At 42.0% G+C, this 16,219-nt stretch overlaps 1 protein-coding gene across 5 annotated transcripts in view; it reads right to left on the bottom strand.

Moving 5' to 3' along the window:
- The window catches only part of SCN8A (sodium voltage-gated channel alpha subunit 8), a 213,565-nt gene extending 208,712 nt beyond the window's left edge, over window positions 1–4,853 (bottom strand). For all 5 annotated transcript variants that reach the window (XM_028829498.2, XM_028829499.2, XM_028829495.2 and 2 more), the window contains exon 1: window positions 4,727–4,853. The gene's annotated coding sequence lies outside the window, so the exon portion shown is untranslated. The remainder of the gene's footprint in view (window positions 1–4,726) is intronic.
- Between the last annotated feature and the right edge of the window lie 11,366 nt (window positions 4,854–16,219).

Here is a 16,219-nt window from a genome sequence, read left to right as displayed (position 1 = left end):
ATATACCATGTCAAATACATATATAAATACACATTAAGCAGCCAAATCCCTAGAGGAAAAGGGGCTAATATATATTAAGCACTACGTGTCAGAAACCATAAGGAAACAGAGATTTCATTTAATCCCCACAAATACCCTGCAACGTAGGTATTATTATTCCCACTTTTATAGATAGGAACACTGAAGCTCCAATAGATTAAATAACTTGCCCAAGGTAACAAAGCTAATACGTAGCAGAGTCAGGATTTGAATCCAGTTCTGTCTGATTCCAAAGCCCATACTGCTTCTGACATTTTCTTCTCAATGGTGTAACTATAGCAACCTTCTTGCATTTTCATTTCACCTTAATCTCTAACATAGTACTTAAATACATGTCCTGGCTGTGTCTCTATTAACTTCACAAAGGGATAATTTTTCCAGAAACCTTCTTTGTCTTTTCTTTGCCTGCATTTACTTCCCATTCTTGCACAAACTATTCTTTTTTAGGTTAAATCACTGGGCTGGCCCTAACAGACTGCCACACATTTCAGCAATTAATAAACTTATAGAGTAAAAGTTCTGTTTCCTTCGACACTTTAATAGCCACAGTTTTTGAGCACAGTATTACTTTTCAAGCTGGTGCTCACCAGCTTAGAGAGGCATTGTACTAGTGTTCAGCACAGTGCCTTATACATAGTAGGTGCGGAGTGAGACTATTTGTTGATTCATTGACTAAGAAAAGGTTTATTTTTTCCTCAGTTAATGTGCTAAATACAAACAAAGAGACTTTATAGAAGTCCAATTCTATGAGTGAATTCTTTCACATTAAAGTTTTTTTGGAACATTTCTAAAGGATTAAGAAAAAGGTAAATTGAAATACAACAATCTGTTTAAGTCCCTAAATGACTAGCTAGTGAACTATAAAATTAAGAGCTTAAAGGGCTCAGTTTTAAAATACTGTCATTCTGGATAACTTTACAAGTGCTTCTTTCCCTCTCTATGGGAAATAAAAAAGACTGGAAAAACATAATAAAACACAGATAATTGTTTTGCTTATGGTAGAAGCAAAGATGGTAAGGATGGTAAAACTAGGGATGACTTTTTCCCTCTGTTTTTACATATATTAAAATTTTTCTGCAATAAGTATGTATTTTTATAATTATGGTAACTGATCTCACTCTGGATAAACTTTGGATTTTTGTTGTTGTTGTTGTTGTTGTTGAGACGGAGTCTCGCTCTGTCGCCCAGGCTGGAGTGCAGTGGCCGGATCTCAGCTCACTGCAAGCTCCGCCTCCCGGGTTTACGCCATTCTCCTGCCTCAGCCTCCCAAGTAGCTGGGACTACAGGTGCCCGCCACCTCGCTCGGCTAGTTTTTTGTATTTTTTTTTTAGTAGAGACGGGGTTTCACTGTGTTAGCAGGACGGTCTTGATCTCCTGACCTCGTGATCCGCCCGTCTTGGCCTCCCAAAGTGCTGGGATTACAGGCTTGAGCCACCGCGCCCGGCCTTAAACTTTGGATTTATAACACTTTATAGTATAGCTTTATTGTCCTTAAATATAATCCATAGGAATTGAATATTCATTAATTCAAACATGTGCCTTCTAGAACAATTTGTTACATAATACCAGCACATTAAAGATAATTATTTTTCTTTCCATTCACAGAATGTTTTTCTTGCTTTAGGTGGACATGTCTCTATTTTTGCATTCTTTTCAACTAAGTGCACATTTCTTGTATATTCTCTACAGAACAATAATTCTCAATCTTTTCCTGGAAACAAGCACAAGAATGGCATTTGCCCCGATATAGCCCCAATTTATGTGTCTTTCAACTTTATGTATATTACCTTTTCAATGAGATTAAAATACTTTGATCACAGTGGAATCCAAATGGAATGAGCTACGTTATGTGGCAGTAAGTTCCCTACCAATGGATGTATTCAAAGCAAAGATCTCCCATAAAGGAGATTCCTGTATTGGATGGAAGGTGGTACCAAGTGAATTGTATGGCCTCCTTCCTATTTTATGATTTTAAAATAGTTTTTTGGACAAATCTACTTTAGAAATACCTCTGCTGTGTCAAGTGCCTTGCCCAGTTCACTATTCAAATCAACCCACAGAAGATGCTCTTCTGATCCAATTTAATTTAGTCAGCTATCGGATTACTTCTTGTGGAGACCAAGAATATTAACAGTTGCTTGCTATTTGAAATGACTGAAGTGTGCTGAAATAATGCAGTCAGCAAAATGTCACTATGGCTTACATATGGATCTGTTGCAGCCTGTAAAACATTGTCTCCATGAGGGACAGCCAAAATGAAGAGCTATGTGGGAGTAATAAAATATGATAACTAGGCCTTCAACCTCAAGTACAAACCCAGCTGCGCATGTACATACACATCCATGGGAAAGTCTGCTGATAATAAAAAGCAGAGAAAAACCCAATCATGTCCAGCGTGTGTGCACTTCGCCGCAGGACTGGTCGGGGAACTGTCCTTTCAGCACCACAGCAAGAAACCCGAGTACAAGCCTAAACAGAGGCAACCCAAAGCTGGACCAGGAGAAAAATTTGTTAAGGGTCCTACAAGGAAAACAACAGCAACCAGATGGTTGTTTTTAAGGATGCTGTATTCCACTTGATTATCCTTTATTAATTGAAAACAAAATCCTCAAAGGATTTTGATAAAAGTTTACAAAACCCCAAATGAAAACCAAAGCTGCTCAAACTGAAGCCAAGAAACCAATAACTGACCTGCACCATTATGAACTGCTTTGCAATACCCACCACAAGCTCTACTCAGAAACACAACACATTTACATATACCCTGAATCAGATGTTCGGAGAACACGGAACATGCTTGCAGCCCTCTCCAGGGAGGACCTCAATTTCTAGGACAGGGAATGCGTGCTGAACACCAAAGGATCACTACCCATAACCACCACCCCACCAACCAGCAACCAAATCCTCTTTCAGGGAGAAATGAAGGCCTTATGGGTCATGAGTTCCAAAGAAAAATGCTGCAGTATTTCAAGAACCAGGTTACATGTAATGTGCTACAAAGCTTTCAGCATTTTAAGTCTGATTCCCCCAAGATTCCTACCAGGATGATACCGTGTGGTAATGTTATCCAGCCATTTGCATTACAAATAAAAAAAAATTTTTTTGAGAAAAAAGCACAATATCCCCCCCGCCATATCTTCTAATGCACGTGGAGAAAAGAGAAGTGCAGAGGGATTTTGAGATAGTGAAAAACCTACCACACCCGATATCTCCATTGGAAAGCTAAAACATCCCCCAGCCCTAACACACTGCTACCTCTCTCTAAAGGCTCTCCAGGTTCAAACTTGAGAAAACAGTTATAAAAAGCACTCTCCCCCTTTACCCCCAAAGCCCCCACCCACACTTCCTGCTTCCATCCCTGATTCTCCGGTGCCCACTGTGCATGAAAAGCAGTTTTCCTTGTGTGGCAGAGCTTGCTCCATGCTAATTATTTCTCCCTCCCCCTGAATTTAGCCAGATGCAATCCAAAGTTTCTTCTACCCTCCCCCCAAACAGATGACATCCATTTATTATGAACGCTGATGCAGAATCTTGGAATCTCCGCACATAAAATGTATTCCCCCATGCTTCAAAAACTGCAGTGTAAGTGAGGAAGAGGGCATAGGGCGGAGTAGTTGGATGCAATGCATGGTTTGAAGAATCCTATTTATCGGGCTGAAAAATGGTTCCCATTCCATCCCAATTCGAAGCTGGGGCCCCTGAAAGGGTCTGACAGTCCTGGCTAACCCCGGGAAAGTTAGCCAAGTCTCCACTGGTGGTTGCTGCTGGCAACGGAAGGGATAGAGCTGAGCTCTCAGGAGAAATTGCAGAGGCTTTGCGGTGCCCCAAGGTACCAAGTGAGAACTAGAAAGGAGGGTCCAAGCCCACGGAGCTGGGCAAACAGTCCTGTACCCCAACGCTAACAAGAAGCCAAGGGTGCTGCTGCTGATGGTAAGGTGGGGGAGGGAGAGGAGAGGAACAAGCTCTGCATCGGGTGGCATAGGGGTGGGGGTGGGGGTGGGATGGGGGAAGGCGATATTCTCAAAGTGATGTGCTTCCAAATGCAGGGATCCTAGCCTGCCGAGGAAGGTCCCGGGAGCCCCCATCACAATCCCAGAGCACCCTGTTGGGAGGGGGACGAATGCATCCGAGTAAAGGACAGAGGGAGTCGGGAGCGCTGGCTGCCGGAAGAACCCAGGAGCCCTTGGCTTCTGCAGTTTTTAGCAATGTGAAGCCGGGTGAGGGAGAAGGATGCAGTAAGACATGGGGGAGGGGTAGAGCTGAGGGGCAGCTGTAGGAAGATCCCGACAGCGCTGCCCTTCCCAGTGCAAGCCGGCTAGGGGCCCCAACTCTGCCCCAGCACTGGGGGAGGGTGGGGGGCTGCACCGCGGAAGGGGCACCAAGGACGGGCCGTGTCCCTCACTGTAGCCGAGACGGAGAGAGCAGGGTGTCCGGGGTGGGGACTGGTGGTCCTCAGTTGTCCTAAGAGACCCCCGGTACACACGGTAGAAGGAAGCAAGACTTCCAAACACCCGTCCAAAACAAGGAGAGCAGAACCCCAGCTCCACGGCCCGTCAAGCCCCGCCGCGCACTCTGCGGCAAAGCCCCTGACTGGAGATGGGCGAGCCCCGCTCAAGGGTCCCGAGGTGAGAAGGGAAACCCGGAGGGCAGGAAGCAGCGCCAGGGCGGGGGCTCTGGGGCGACTTACGGCAGCGGCGGCGGCGAGGGAGGCAGCGGCGGCCCTAACGCGGGGCCCGGGAGGCGCGGCCGGACTGCAAAGGTGCCGAGGCTGCGGCGGGCGGGACTGCGGTGGGCGCCATCTTGGAGCGCTCCCCGCGCCCGCCCCCCGCGCCGCCCGACTCCTTGCATAATTGATGACTCGCGCCCGCCGCGCGCCACCGCGCGCGCGCCCCGCTCGCCGGGCCCCCCGCCCGCCCCGCCCCCGCGCCGACCCCTCCGCGCGCTCCCCCTGCCCGGGCCGGCCCCCGCCCGCACGCGCCACCGCCCCCGCCCCCGCCCCCGCCCCCGTGCTTCGCGCCCGCCCGCCCGCGCCCCCGCGGCCCACCTACCCCTGCAGGGCGCGCCCGCTCGCCCGCTCGCCCGCAGCGCGCCGCCCGCCCGCTGGCTCTCAGGCCCGCGTCCCCGCGCCGCCGGGAGCTGATCAGGGGCAAGAGGGAGCAGGGCGCCGGCAGGGGGCGCCGCCCGGGAGCGCCAGCGAGCGTCCCCGGGTCCGCCTCCGCGACACCCCCGCCGAGCCGCCGGGAGGGGCCGCGGGCTGAGGGCCGGGACCCGCCGCGAGACGCCGGCTGGCTCCCGGCCAGCGCCGGGCGGCAAGACCCGAAAGCTGTCGTGGTGACTCGCGTGCTCCGTGGCCCACGTCAGTGCCAAGTCTTACCTTTCTCCTGCCCCGCAGCAGTGCCGCTCTCAGTGAAGTTTCTGACATCCAAAAGCACAGGGAACTCAATTTACAGGATCTTGGGCCCACTGAAAAAATCAAGTCAATCAGCGGCAGGTGGAGGCTCGTGTTTCAGCCCACAGGGACCTATTGCTAGGAGCGGGGAGGCGCTGCCTCCCTGACAGCCCCCAGGCCACCTCAGTCTTTCCGATCCTCAGTCTGTCCATCTATAAAGTAGGCATGAGCGTTTCAACCACTCACTCCACCCTCACTCCAGAATCTAGGTAAGGAGTGCCAGAGCTCTTTGCACTTTACTGTGCTGCTCCTCTACTTAATATTTTCCTACCACCAATCACAAGAGGGAAAGAGGGTGTAACAACCTCTCCAGACCTCAGTGTTCTCGTCTGTAAAAGGAAACAATCACAGTAGCAACCTGATAAACTTCTTGTTTGTATTAACGGGGAGAATGCACTTCACACATTGCTAACACAGCCTGGCACACGGTATGCTTATCACATAATGTGCCCTCTACAATACATTTAAAATTAGCTTTACTGGAGTATATTTGCATGTGTTTAGATTGTACAATTTTGACATATGTGTACATTCATGAAACCATCACCACCAAGGTAATGAACACACCCATCACCTCCAAAAATTTCTCCGTGTGCTTCTTTGTAATCACTCCCTGCATCGCTCGCCCCCACACACCCTCTCCAGGCAACCACTGATCTTCTTTCTATTACTGTACATTGGTTTGCATTTTCTGGAATTTTAAATAAATGGAATCATACAGTACAAACTCTCTTTTTTGTATGGCTTCTTCCACTCGGCATAATCGTTTTGAGATTATTCAGTCGTTGCCTATCAAGAGTTCCTTTTTACTGCTTAGTAGTATTCTTTATGGGGATACACCACAGTGTGTTTATTCAATCACCTGTTGATGACATTTAGGTTATTTCCAGTGTTTGCCTATTACGAACAAAGCTGTTAGGAGCATTCGTGTGCAGGTCTTTGTATAGATATATATGCTTTTGTTTCTCATGGGTATAAGTATCTAGGAATGGAATAACTGAGTCCTGTTTTAGTTGTATATTTAACCTATTAAGAAAGGGCCAAACTGCCTTCCAAAGTGGTTATGTCTTTCCATTCCTACTAGCAGCATGTGAATTTCAGTTGTTCTACATCCTCATCAACATTTGGGGTGATTAATTTTAACTGTTTAAATAGGTGTGTAGTTTTATCTCACTGTGGGTTTGTCTTCCATTTCACTAGTGACTAAAGATATTGAACATCTTTTCATGGATTTGTCATCACTAAATCCTCCGGCGAAGTGTCTCTTCAAGTCTTTAGTGTATTTTTAAAAAAATTTTTTTCATGTTAATTAAGTTTTAGAGTTGTTTATATATCCTGGCTGGGCCCAGTGACGCACGCCTGCTGTCCCAGCTACTCTGGACACTGAGCAGGAATAATTGCTTAAACCTAGGATTTCAAGTCCAGCATGGACAACACAGGAGACTCTGATTCTAAATTTCTTTAAAAAAAATTAAAGAGTTGTTTATATATTGTGGATACAAATCCATCAGATATGTGATTGGCAAATATTGTTTCCCAGTTTAGGCTTATCTTTTTATTCTTTTTACTCTCTTAACAGTGTTTTTCCAAAAGCAGAGTTTCTTCAGCCAGGTGCCCTGGTGCACACTTGTAGTCCTAGCTACTCAGGAGGCTCAGGCAAGAGAATCTCCTGAGGCCAGAAGTTGGAGGCTATAATGTGTTATAATCGGGCCTGTGAATAGCTGCTGCACTCAAGCCTGGGCAACATAGCCAGAACCTGTCTCTTAAAAAAAAAAAAAAAAAAAGACCTTCTTAATTTTTATGAAGTTAAATTTATTATTTTTCTTCTATGGATCATGCTTTTAGTGTCATATCTAATAAGTTTTGCCCGACACAAGGCCTCAAATATTTTTTCCTATGTTGCCTTCTAGAAATGTTATAGTTCTAGAGTTTACATTTAGGTTTATCATCCATTTTGAATTGATTTTTGTATGTGGTATGAAATGTAGTTTGAAGTTCTTTTGTTGTTTTGTTGCTTAGATATATAGTTGTCCCCATACTATTTGTTGAAAACAGTATCCTGTCTCCACTGATTACCCTTGCACCTTTGCAAAAAATCATTTACTCAAGTATGTAAGAATCTAGTTCTAAACTCTCCTTCTGTTTCATTGATATATTTGTCTGTCTTGGCACTAATACCACGCTGTCTGGATTACTCTCCCTTTATAATAAATCTTGAAATCAGGTAGTTTCAGCCCTTGACTTTGCCCTTCTTTTTCAGTACTGATCTTGCTAGTCTAGGTTTTTTGCATTTCCGTATGAATTTTGAATCACGTTGTCAAATTTCAACAAAAATCCACTGACATTTTGATCAACATTGCATTGAATCTATAGATCAACTTGGGAAGAACTTATATCATAACAAAATCAAATTTTTCATTCCATGGACACTTTAGTCCTTTTTAATTTCAATATTTTATAGTTTTCAAAATATGGGTCTTGCTCACCTTTCTGGAATTTATTCCTAAATATTTCCTATTTTTGATGTTATTGAATACTATTTTTATATGGCAATTTCTGATTATTCATTGGCATTGTATAGAAATATAATTAATTTTTATATATTAATCATGTGTCTTGAAACTTTGCTAAATTCATTTAATACCTTTAGTAGAGCTTTTTGTAGATTCCTTTAGATTTTCTACTGATAAACATACAATCTGCAAATACACAGTTTTACTTCTTCCTTTCCAATCTAGATGTTGTTGTTGTTTTCCTTGCCTTTATGCACTGGCTAGAACCTCTAGTACAATGTTGAATAGAAGTGGTAAGAGCAGACATCTTTGTTTAGTTCCTCATCTTGGGGGAAAACGTTCAATCTTTGGCCTTTAAACATGATGTTGACTGTAGGCTTTTTCTAAATACCCTTTGTCGTGTTGAGGAAGGAATCTTCTATTCCTATTTGGCTGAGGGGTTTTATCAATAATGGATGTTGAATTTTGTCAACGCTTTTTCTGCATATGTTTTTTTCTTTTTAGTCGTATATATAGTGGTGAATTTTCAAGTGTTAAACTAAACTCACATTCCTAGGGTAATGTATTGATCATGACTTATTCTTTTTTATATATTGTTGGCTTTGGTTTGCTAACATTTTGTTAAGAATTAGCGCAATTATGTTATGAAGTGCATTGGTCTGTAGTTCTCCTCTAATGCCTTTGTCTAGTCCTGATATCCCAATAATGCTGTCCTGGTAGAAAAGAAAGTATTCCCTTCTCTTCAATTTTCTGGAAGAATTTGTGTAAAATTCATATTACATGTTCCTTAACTGTTTAGTAGAATTGCCTAGTGAAATCATCTGGGCCTGGAGTTTTCTTTGTGGAAAAGTTTTTGGGTTTTGGGTTTTGATTTGTTTTTGTTTTTTGTTTGTTTGGTTTTTTTCTTTTTTCTTTTGAGATGAAGTTTTTGCTCTTGTTGGCAGGCTGGAGTGCAGTGGCACAATCTCGGCTCACTGCAACCTCCGCCTCCCAGTTCAAGTGATTCTCCTGCCTCAGCCTCCCAAGTAGCTGGGACTACAGGCACCCGCCACACGCCTGGCTAATTTTTTGTATTTTTAGTAGAGAAGGGGCTCCAGCCAGGCTGGTCTCAAACTCCTGACCTCAGGTGATCCACCCCTCCTCAGCCTTCTAAAGTGTTGGGATTACAAGCATGAGCCACCGTGCCTGGCCCATTTTTGCTTTTTTGAAACAGGGTTCTCACTGTGTTGCCCAGGCTGGAGTGCAGTGGTGCCATCACAGCTCACAACAGCCTCAACCTCCCAGGCTCAAGAGATCCTCCCACCTCAGGTTCCCTAGTAGCTGGGACTACAGGCATGCGCCACCATGCCTGGCTAAATTTTTTATTATTTATAGAAATGAGTTCTCGCTATGTTACTCAGGCTGTTCTCAAACGCCTGGGCTCAAGCAGTCCTCCTGCCTCAGCCTCCCAAAATGTTGTGATTACAGGCATGAGCCACTGTGCCTGGCTTGAGGGAAAGTTTTTGACTACAAATTTATTGTCTTTAATATAGGGATTTTCAGGTTTTAAATTTCTTATTGATAGTTTTATCTATCAAGGAATTTGTCTATTTTATTTAAAAAGATGTTCATAAAATTCTTGTATTATTCTTTTACTATATATAGAATTTGTAGTAATGTCACCTCTCTCATTCTTGATATTGGTCATTTGTATCCTCTCTCTCTCTCTCTCTCTCTCTCTCTCTCTATCTATCTCTCTCCCCCTCTCTCAGTTAGTCTGGCTAAAGTTTAATCAACTTTATTGATCTCAAAAAAATACTTTTTGGTTTCATTGATTTTTCTCCACTGATATTTCTGTGTTCTATTTCATTGATTTCTAATCTAATGTTTATTGTTTCCATCCTTCTATTTACTTTGAGTTTCATTTTTTTCTCCTAATTTTTTTTTTAAATTTTTAAATTTTATTTAGCCAGCGTTTTGCTCTTTTGCCCAGGCTGGAGTAAAGTGGCATGATCTTGGCTCACTGTAACCTCCAGCCCCCTGGGTTCAAACCTCACCCTCCCAAGTAGCTGATATTACAGGCACCCGCCACCACACCCAGCTAATCTTTATATTTTTAGTAGAGATGGGGTTTTGCCATGTTGCCCAGGCTGGTCTCGAACTCTTGACCTCAGGTGATCCACCCAACTCGGCCTCCCAAATTTCCCCTAATTTTTTAAGGTAAAAGCTGAGGTCATTTATTTAAGACTTTTCCTGATTTCTAAAGTAGACACCTAGTGCTATAAATTTCTCTGTAAGTACTACTTTAGCTGCATCCCACAAATTTTGATATATTGGATTTTTGTTTTAATTCAGTTAAAAATGCCTTTTAATTCCCCTTTTGCTTTTTCTTTGACTTGTGGGTTATTTAGAAGCATATGACCTAATTTTCAAATATTGAGGGATTTTCCTGATTACTTTCTGTTGTCAATTCCTAATTTTAGTGCATGTAGTCAGAGAACAAGATTTATATGAATGGATGGTCTTTTGAGACTTGTTTTATGGCCCAGAATATGATCTATCTTGGTAAATGTTCTGTATTTTGTTTGTTTGTTTGGTTGATTGGTTGGTTGGTTGGTTTTTGGTTTTTGTTTTATTTTCCAAGAGAGGGTCTCACTCTGTCAGCTGGGCTGAAGCACAGTGGTGCGATCTTGACTCACTGCAACCTCTGCCTCCCAGGTTCAAGCGATTCTCCCACCTCAGCTTCTGGAGTAGTTGGGATTACAGGTGTGCTCCACCATGTCCATCTAAATTTTGTGTTTTTAGTACAGACAGGGTTTCACCATGTTGACCAGACTGGTCTCGAGCTCCTGACCTCAAGTGATTCACCCGCCTCAGCCTCCCAAAGTGCTGGGATTACAGGCGTGAGCCACTGTGCCCAGCTGTTTTGTATGCATTTGTGAAGAGTGTGTTCCCTCTTGTCATTGGATGGAATGCTCTATAAATGTCAATTAGGTCAAGGTGATTAATAGTGATGTCCAAGTATCCCATATCCCTACTGATTTTCTTTATACTTGTTCTATCATTTATTGAGAAAGGACATTTCTGAATATAATTGTAGATTAGTCTACTTCTCCTTGCAATTCTATCAGTTTTTGCTTCCTTTATTTGGAAGCTCTGTTATTAGGTACATTGATGTTGAGGATTGTTATGTCCTCTTGATCAAATCACTTCTTTATCATTATGGCATGACCTTTATCCTTCTAATATTTTTTGCTCTGAAATCTATTTTGTCTAATATAGCATCAGCGTGGTATTTCTTTTCCCCCCATTCTTTTAATTTTAACCTCTTTGTGTCTTTATATTTAAAATGGGTCCCTTAACAATAAAAAGAATAATGAGACAACCAACAGAATGGGAGAAAATATTTGCTAACCATACATCTAACAAGGGGCTCATATCCAAAATATATAAGGAATTCAAACAGCTCAATAATAAGGAAACAAAGAACCCTGTTAAAACATAGGCAAAGAACCTGAATAGACATGTCTCAAAAGAAGACATGCAAATGGCCAAGAAGTATATTTTTAAAAAAAAATTCAGTATCACTAATCACCAGGAAAATGCAAACCAAAACCACAATGAAATATCCCCTCACACCTGTTAAAATGGCTACTGTAAAAAATAATAATAATAATAAGTTATTGCAAGGATGTGGGGAAAAGAGAACTCTTGTACACTGTTAATAGGAATGTAAATTAGTACATCCATTATGGAAAAAAATATGAAGGCTCCTCAAAAAAATAAATAAATAAATAAAATAAAATAAAATAAAATAAAATAGAACTACCATATGATCCAGCAATCCCATTACTGAGTATATATCCAATGGAAATAAAATTAGTACCTCGAAGTGATACTGAACTCTCTTGTTCACTGCAGCATTATTCACAATAGCGAAGATATAAAGTCCACTAAGTGTCTATCAATGGGTGAATGGATAAAGAAAATTTGGTATTTTTATTTAGCCTTAAAAAAGAAGGAAATCCCATCATTTGCAACAACATAGATAAACCTGAATGACATTACGTTAAGTGAAATAAGCCAAACACAAAAAGACAAATACCATATGATCTCACTAATATGTGAAATCTAATAAAGTCAACCTCATAAAAGTAAAGAGTAAAATGGTGGTTATCAGAGGCTGCGGGATAAGGGGATTGGGGAGATGTTGGCCAAAGGATACAAGATGTCAGTTAGACAGTAAGAATAGTTCCAGAAATCTGTTACACATCATAGTGACAATAGTTAATAACAATGTATTGCATACAAGCATACCTCCAAGATATTGCAAATGTCACAGGAAAGTAAGTTACACAAACTTTTTGGTTTCCCAGTGTATATAAAAAGCTGTGTTTATACTATAATGTAGTTACTAAGGGTGCAATAGCATTATGTCTAAAAAATGTACATATCTTAGTTTGAAAATACTTCATTCCTAAAAAGTGCTAACCATCATCTGAGCCTGCAGCAAATCATAATCTTTTTATATGCTTTTTTTTTATTATTATACTTTAAGTTCTAGGGTACATGTGCACAACGTGCTGGTTTGTTACATAGGTATACATGTGCCATGTTGGTTTGCTGCACCCATCAACTCGTCATTTACATTAGATATTTCTTCTAATGCTATACCTCCCCCAGCCTCCCACCCACCGACAGGCCCCGGTGTGTGATGTTTCCTGCCCTGTCCATGTGTTCTCGTTGTTCAACTCCCACCTATGAGTGAGAACATGTGGTGTTTGGTTTTCTGTCCTTGTGATAGTTTGCTGAGAATGATGGTTTCCAGCTTCATCCATGTCCCAAAAAAGGACATGAACTCATCCTTTTTTATGGCTGCATAGTATTCCATGGTGTATATGTGCCACATTTTCTTAATCTAGTCTATCATTGATGGACATTTGGGTTGGTTCCAAGTCTTTGCTATTGTGAATAGTGCTGCAATAAACATACGTGTGCATGTGTCTTTATAGTAGCATGATTTATAATCCTTTGGGTATAGACCCAGTAATGAGATCGCTGAGTCAAATGGTATTTCTAGTTCTAGAGCCTTGAGGAATTACCACACTGTCTTCCACAATGGTTCCTAATTTACACTCCAAGAGGGCTGGAATAAACTTCTTCCCACTCCTGTTGATGTTGATATTTTGACCTTCTCCTGTGAATTACAGATGTTGTTAATGGCTTTTTAAATGGTGAATCATTTCCAGAAGGCTCTCCATTTTCCTTTCCCAGATCCATCAGAGGAATCATTACCTATGGCTGCCATAGTCTTACAAAATGTACTTCTTAAATAATATGACTTGAAAATTGAAATTACTCTTTGATCCACAGGCTGCAGAATGGATGGTGTGTTAACAGGCATGTAAACAGCATTAATTTCCTTATACATCTCTGTTAGAGCTCTTGGGTAACCAGGTATATTGGCAATGAGCAGTAATATATTGAAAGGAATCTTTTTTTTTTTTTCTTTTTTTGAGCAGTAGATCTCAACAGTGGGCTTAAAATATTTAATAAACCATGCTGTCAACAAATGTGCTTTGTTGTTCCAGGCTTTGTTGTTCCATGTATAGAGCACAGGCAGAGTAGATTTAGCATCATTCTTAAGGGGCCTAGGATTTTCAAAATCATCAATGAGCATTGGCTTCCACTTAAAGTCACCAGCTGCATTACCTCCTAACACGAGAGTCAGGCTGTCCTTTGAAACTTTGAAGCCAGGCATTGACGTCTCCTCTCTAGCTGTGAAAGTCCTAGATGGCATCTTCTTCCAATAGAAGGCTTTTTCTCTACACTGAAAATCTGTTGTTTAGTGTGACCACTTTCATCAGTTAATGATCTTAGCTGGTTCTGCTGGATAACTTACTACAGATTCTCCATCAGCGCTTGCTCCTTCACCTTGTACTGTCATGTTCTAGAGATGGCTTCTTGGCTTCTTCCTATAAACCTCATGAACCAACCTCCGCTGGCTTCAAACTTTTCTCCTGAAGCTTCCTCACCTCCTTCAGCCTCCATTGAATTGAAGAGAGTTATTGCCTTGCTCTAGATTGGGTTTTGGTTTAAGGGAACATTGTGGCTGCTTTGGTCTTCCATCCAGACCACTGATACTTTCTCCATATCAGCGATAAGGCTGTTTTGCTTTCTTATTATTCATGTGTTCAGTGGAGTAGCACTTTAAATTTCCTTCAAAAATTTTTCCTTGACTAGGTGCAGTGGCTCATGCCTGTAATCCCAGGACTTGGGAGGCCAAGGCAAGAAGATCACTTGAGGCCAGGAGTTCAAGACCAGCCTGGGCAACATAGCAAGACCCTCTCTTGACAAAAAACTTTAAAACATAGCTGGGCACAGTGACGTGGGCCATGTAATCTCAGCTACTTGGGAGACTGAGACAGGAGGATCACTTGAGCCCAGAAGTTTGAGGTTAAGATGGACTATGGTTGTGCCCTACCCTTTAGCCTGGGAGACATACCTTTCAGCCTATCTCGGTTTTCGACATGTCTTCCTCACTAAGCTCAATCATCCCCAGCTTTTGATTTAAAGTGAGAGACATACAACTCTTCCTTTTATTTGAATGCTTAGAGGCCACTATAGGATTTTTTTCTTTCTTTCTTTCTTTCTTTTTTTTTTCTTTTTTGAGACAAAGTCTTGCTCTGTCACCTGGGCTGGAGTGCAGTGGCACAATCTCAGCTCACTGCAACCTCTGCCTCCCAGGTTCAAGTGATTCTCCTCCCTCAGCCTCCCAAGTAGCTGGGATTATAGGCGCATGCCACCCTGCCCAGCTAATTTTTGTATTTTTTGGTAGAGATGGGGTTTTACTATGTTGGCCAGGCTGGTCTTAACTCCTGACCTCAGGTGATCCACCCACTTTGGCTTCCCAAAGTGCTGGAATTACAGGCATGAGCCACTGTGCCCAGCCGCACTATAGAATTATTAATTGGCCTAATTTTAATATTGTGTCTTAGGGTATGGAGAGGCCCAAGGAGAAGAAGAAAGACAGAGAACAACTAGTTGATGGAGCAGAGCACACGCAACATTTAAGCTTGCCACCTTGTATGGGTATGGTTCGTGGTACCCCAAAAGAATTACAACTGTCACATCAAAGATCGCTAACCACAGATATAACAGATGTTATAACAGTTTAAAAGTTTGAAATATAGTAAGAATTACCAAAATGCGACACAGAAACATAAAGCGAGCACGTGCTGTTGGATCAAAGGCACCCATAGGCTTGATCAATGCAGGGTTGCCACAAAACTTCAATTTGAAAAAAACCACAATATCTGTGAAGTGCAATTTTAGAGAGCACAATAGGCCAGGCGTAGTGGCTCACGCCTGTAATCCAAGCACTTTGAGAGGCCAAGGCAGGCGGATCACTTGAGGTCAGGAGTTCAAAACAGCCTGGCCAACATGGCAAAATCCCCTTTCTACTAAAACTACAGAAATTAGCCAGGCGTGGTAGCGGGTGCCTATAATCCCAGCTACTCGGGAGACTGAGGTAGGAGAATCGCTTGAACCCAGGAGGTGGAGGTTGCAGTGAGCTGAGATTGTGCCACTGCACTGCAGCCTGGGTGACAGAGCAAGACTCCATCTCAAAAACTAAAATAAAAAAATAAATTTAAAAAGCACAGTAAAACAAGATATACCAGTACTTGAAAATTGTGAAGAGAATAGATTTTAAGTGTTCTCATCACAAAAAAATGCATCTGTTAATTAGCTTGATTTAGTGTATACTAAATCAAATTTGGAAATGTATACGTATTTCCAAATATTATATTGTACACCATAAATATATACGATTTTTACTTGTCAATTTAAAAGCCCTCCCCCACCACCACCACAAAAAGGTGGTTTATTTTAGGCAACATATGGTTGGGTATTACTTTATTTTCCAATCTGACAATCTTTTTTTTTTTTTCAATTGGGTTAGACAAGTTATAGTTGATGTGATTATCAATATTGGGGTTAAATCTAACATTGCGCTATTTTGTTTCCTATTTGTTCCATATGTTGTTTCCTCTCTCTTTCTGCTTTTAATTAATTGGTATATATTTTACGATTCTTTTATATACATTGCTGGTGTATCAGCTATATTCTTTGTTGCGTTATTTGACGTCTACATCAATGTAAATATGTGTCTTAACTTGGGTACTAAACTGTAAGTTCTTTTGAGGCAGGAGAATAGGGTCTGGAGGCAGGGAACCTA

The sequence above is a fragment of the Macaca mulatta genome, chromosome 11 (assembly GCF_049350105.2).
Source record: "Macaca mulatta isolate MMU2019108-1 chromosome 11, T2T-MMU8v2.0, whole genome shotgun sequence".
Taxonomy (NCBI): domain Eukaryota; kingdom Metazoa; phylum Chordata; class Mammalia; order Primates; family Cercopithecidae; genus Macaca; species Macaca mulatta.
The sequence above is the reverse complement of the archived record's forward strand: the minus strand, read 5'-3'. Positions and strand labels throughout refer to the sequence as shown.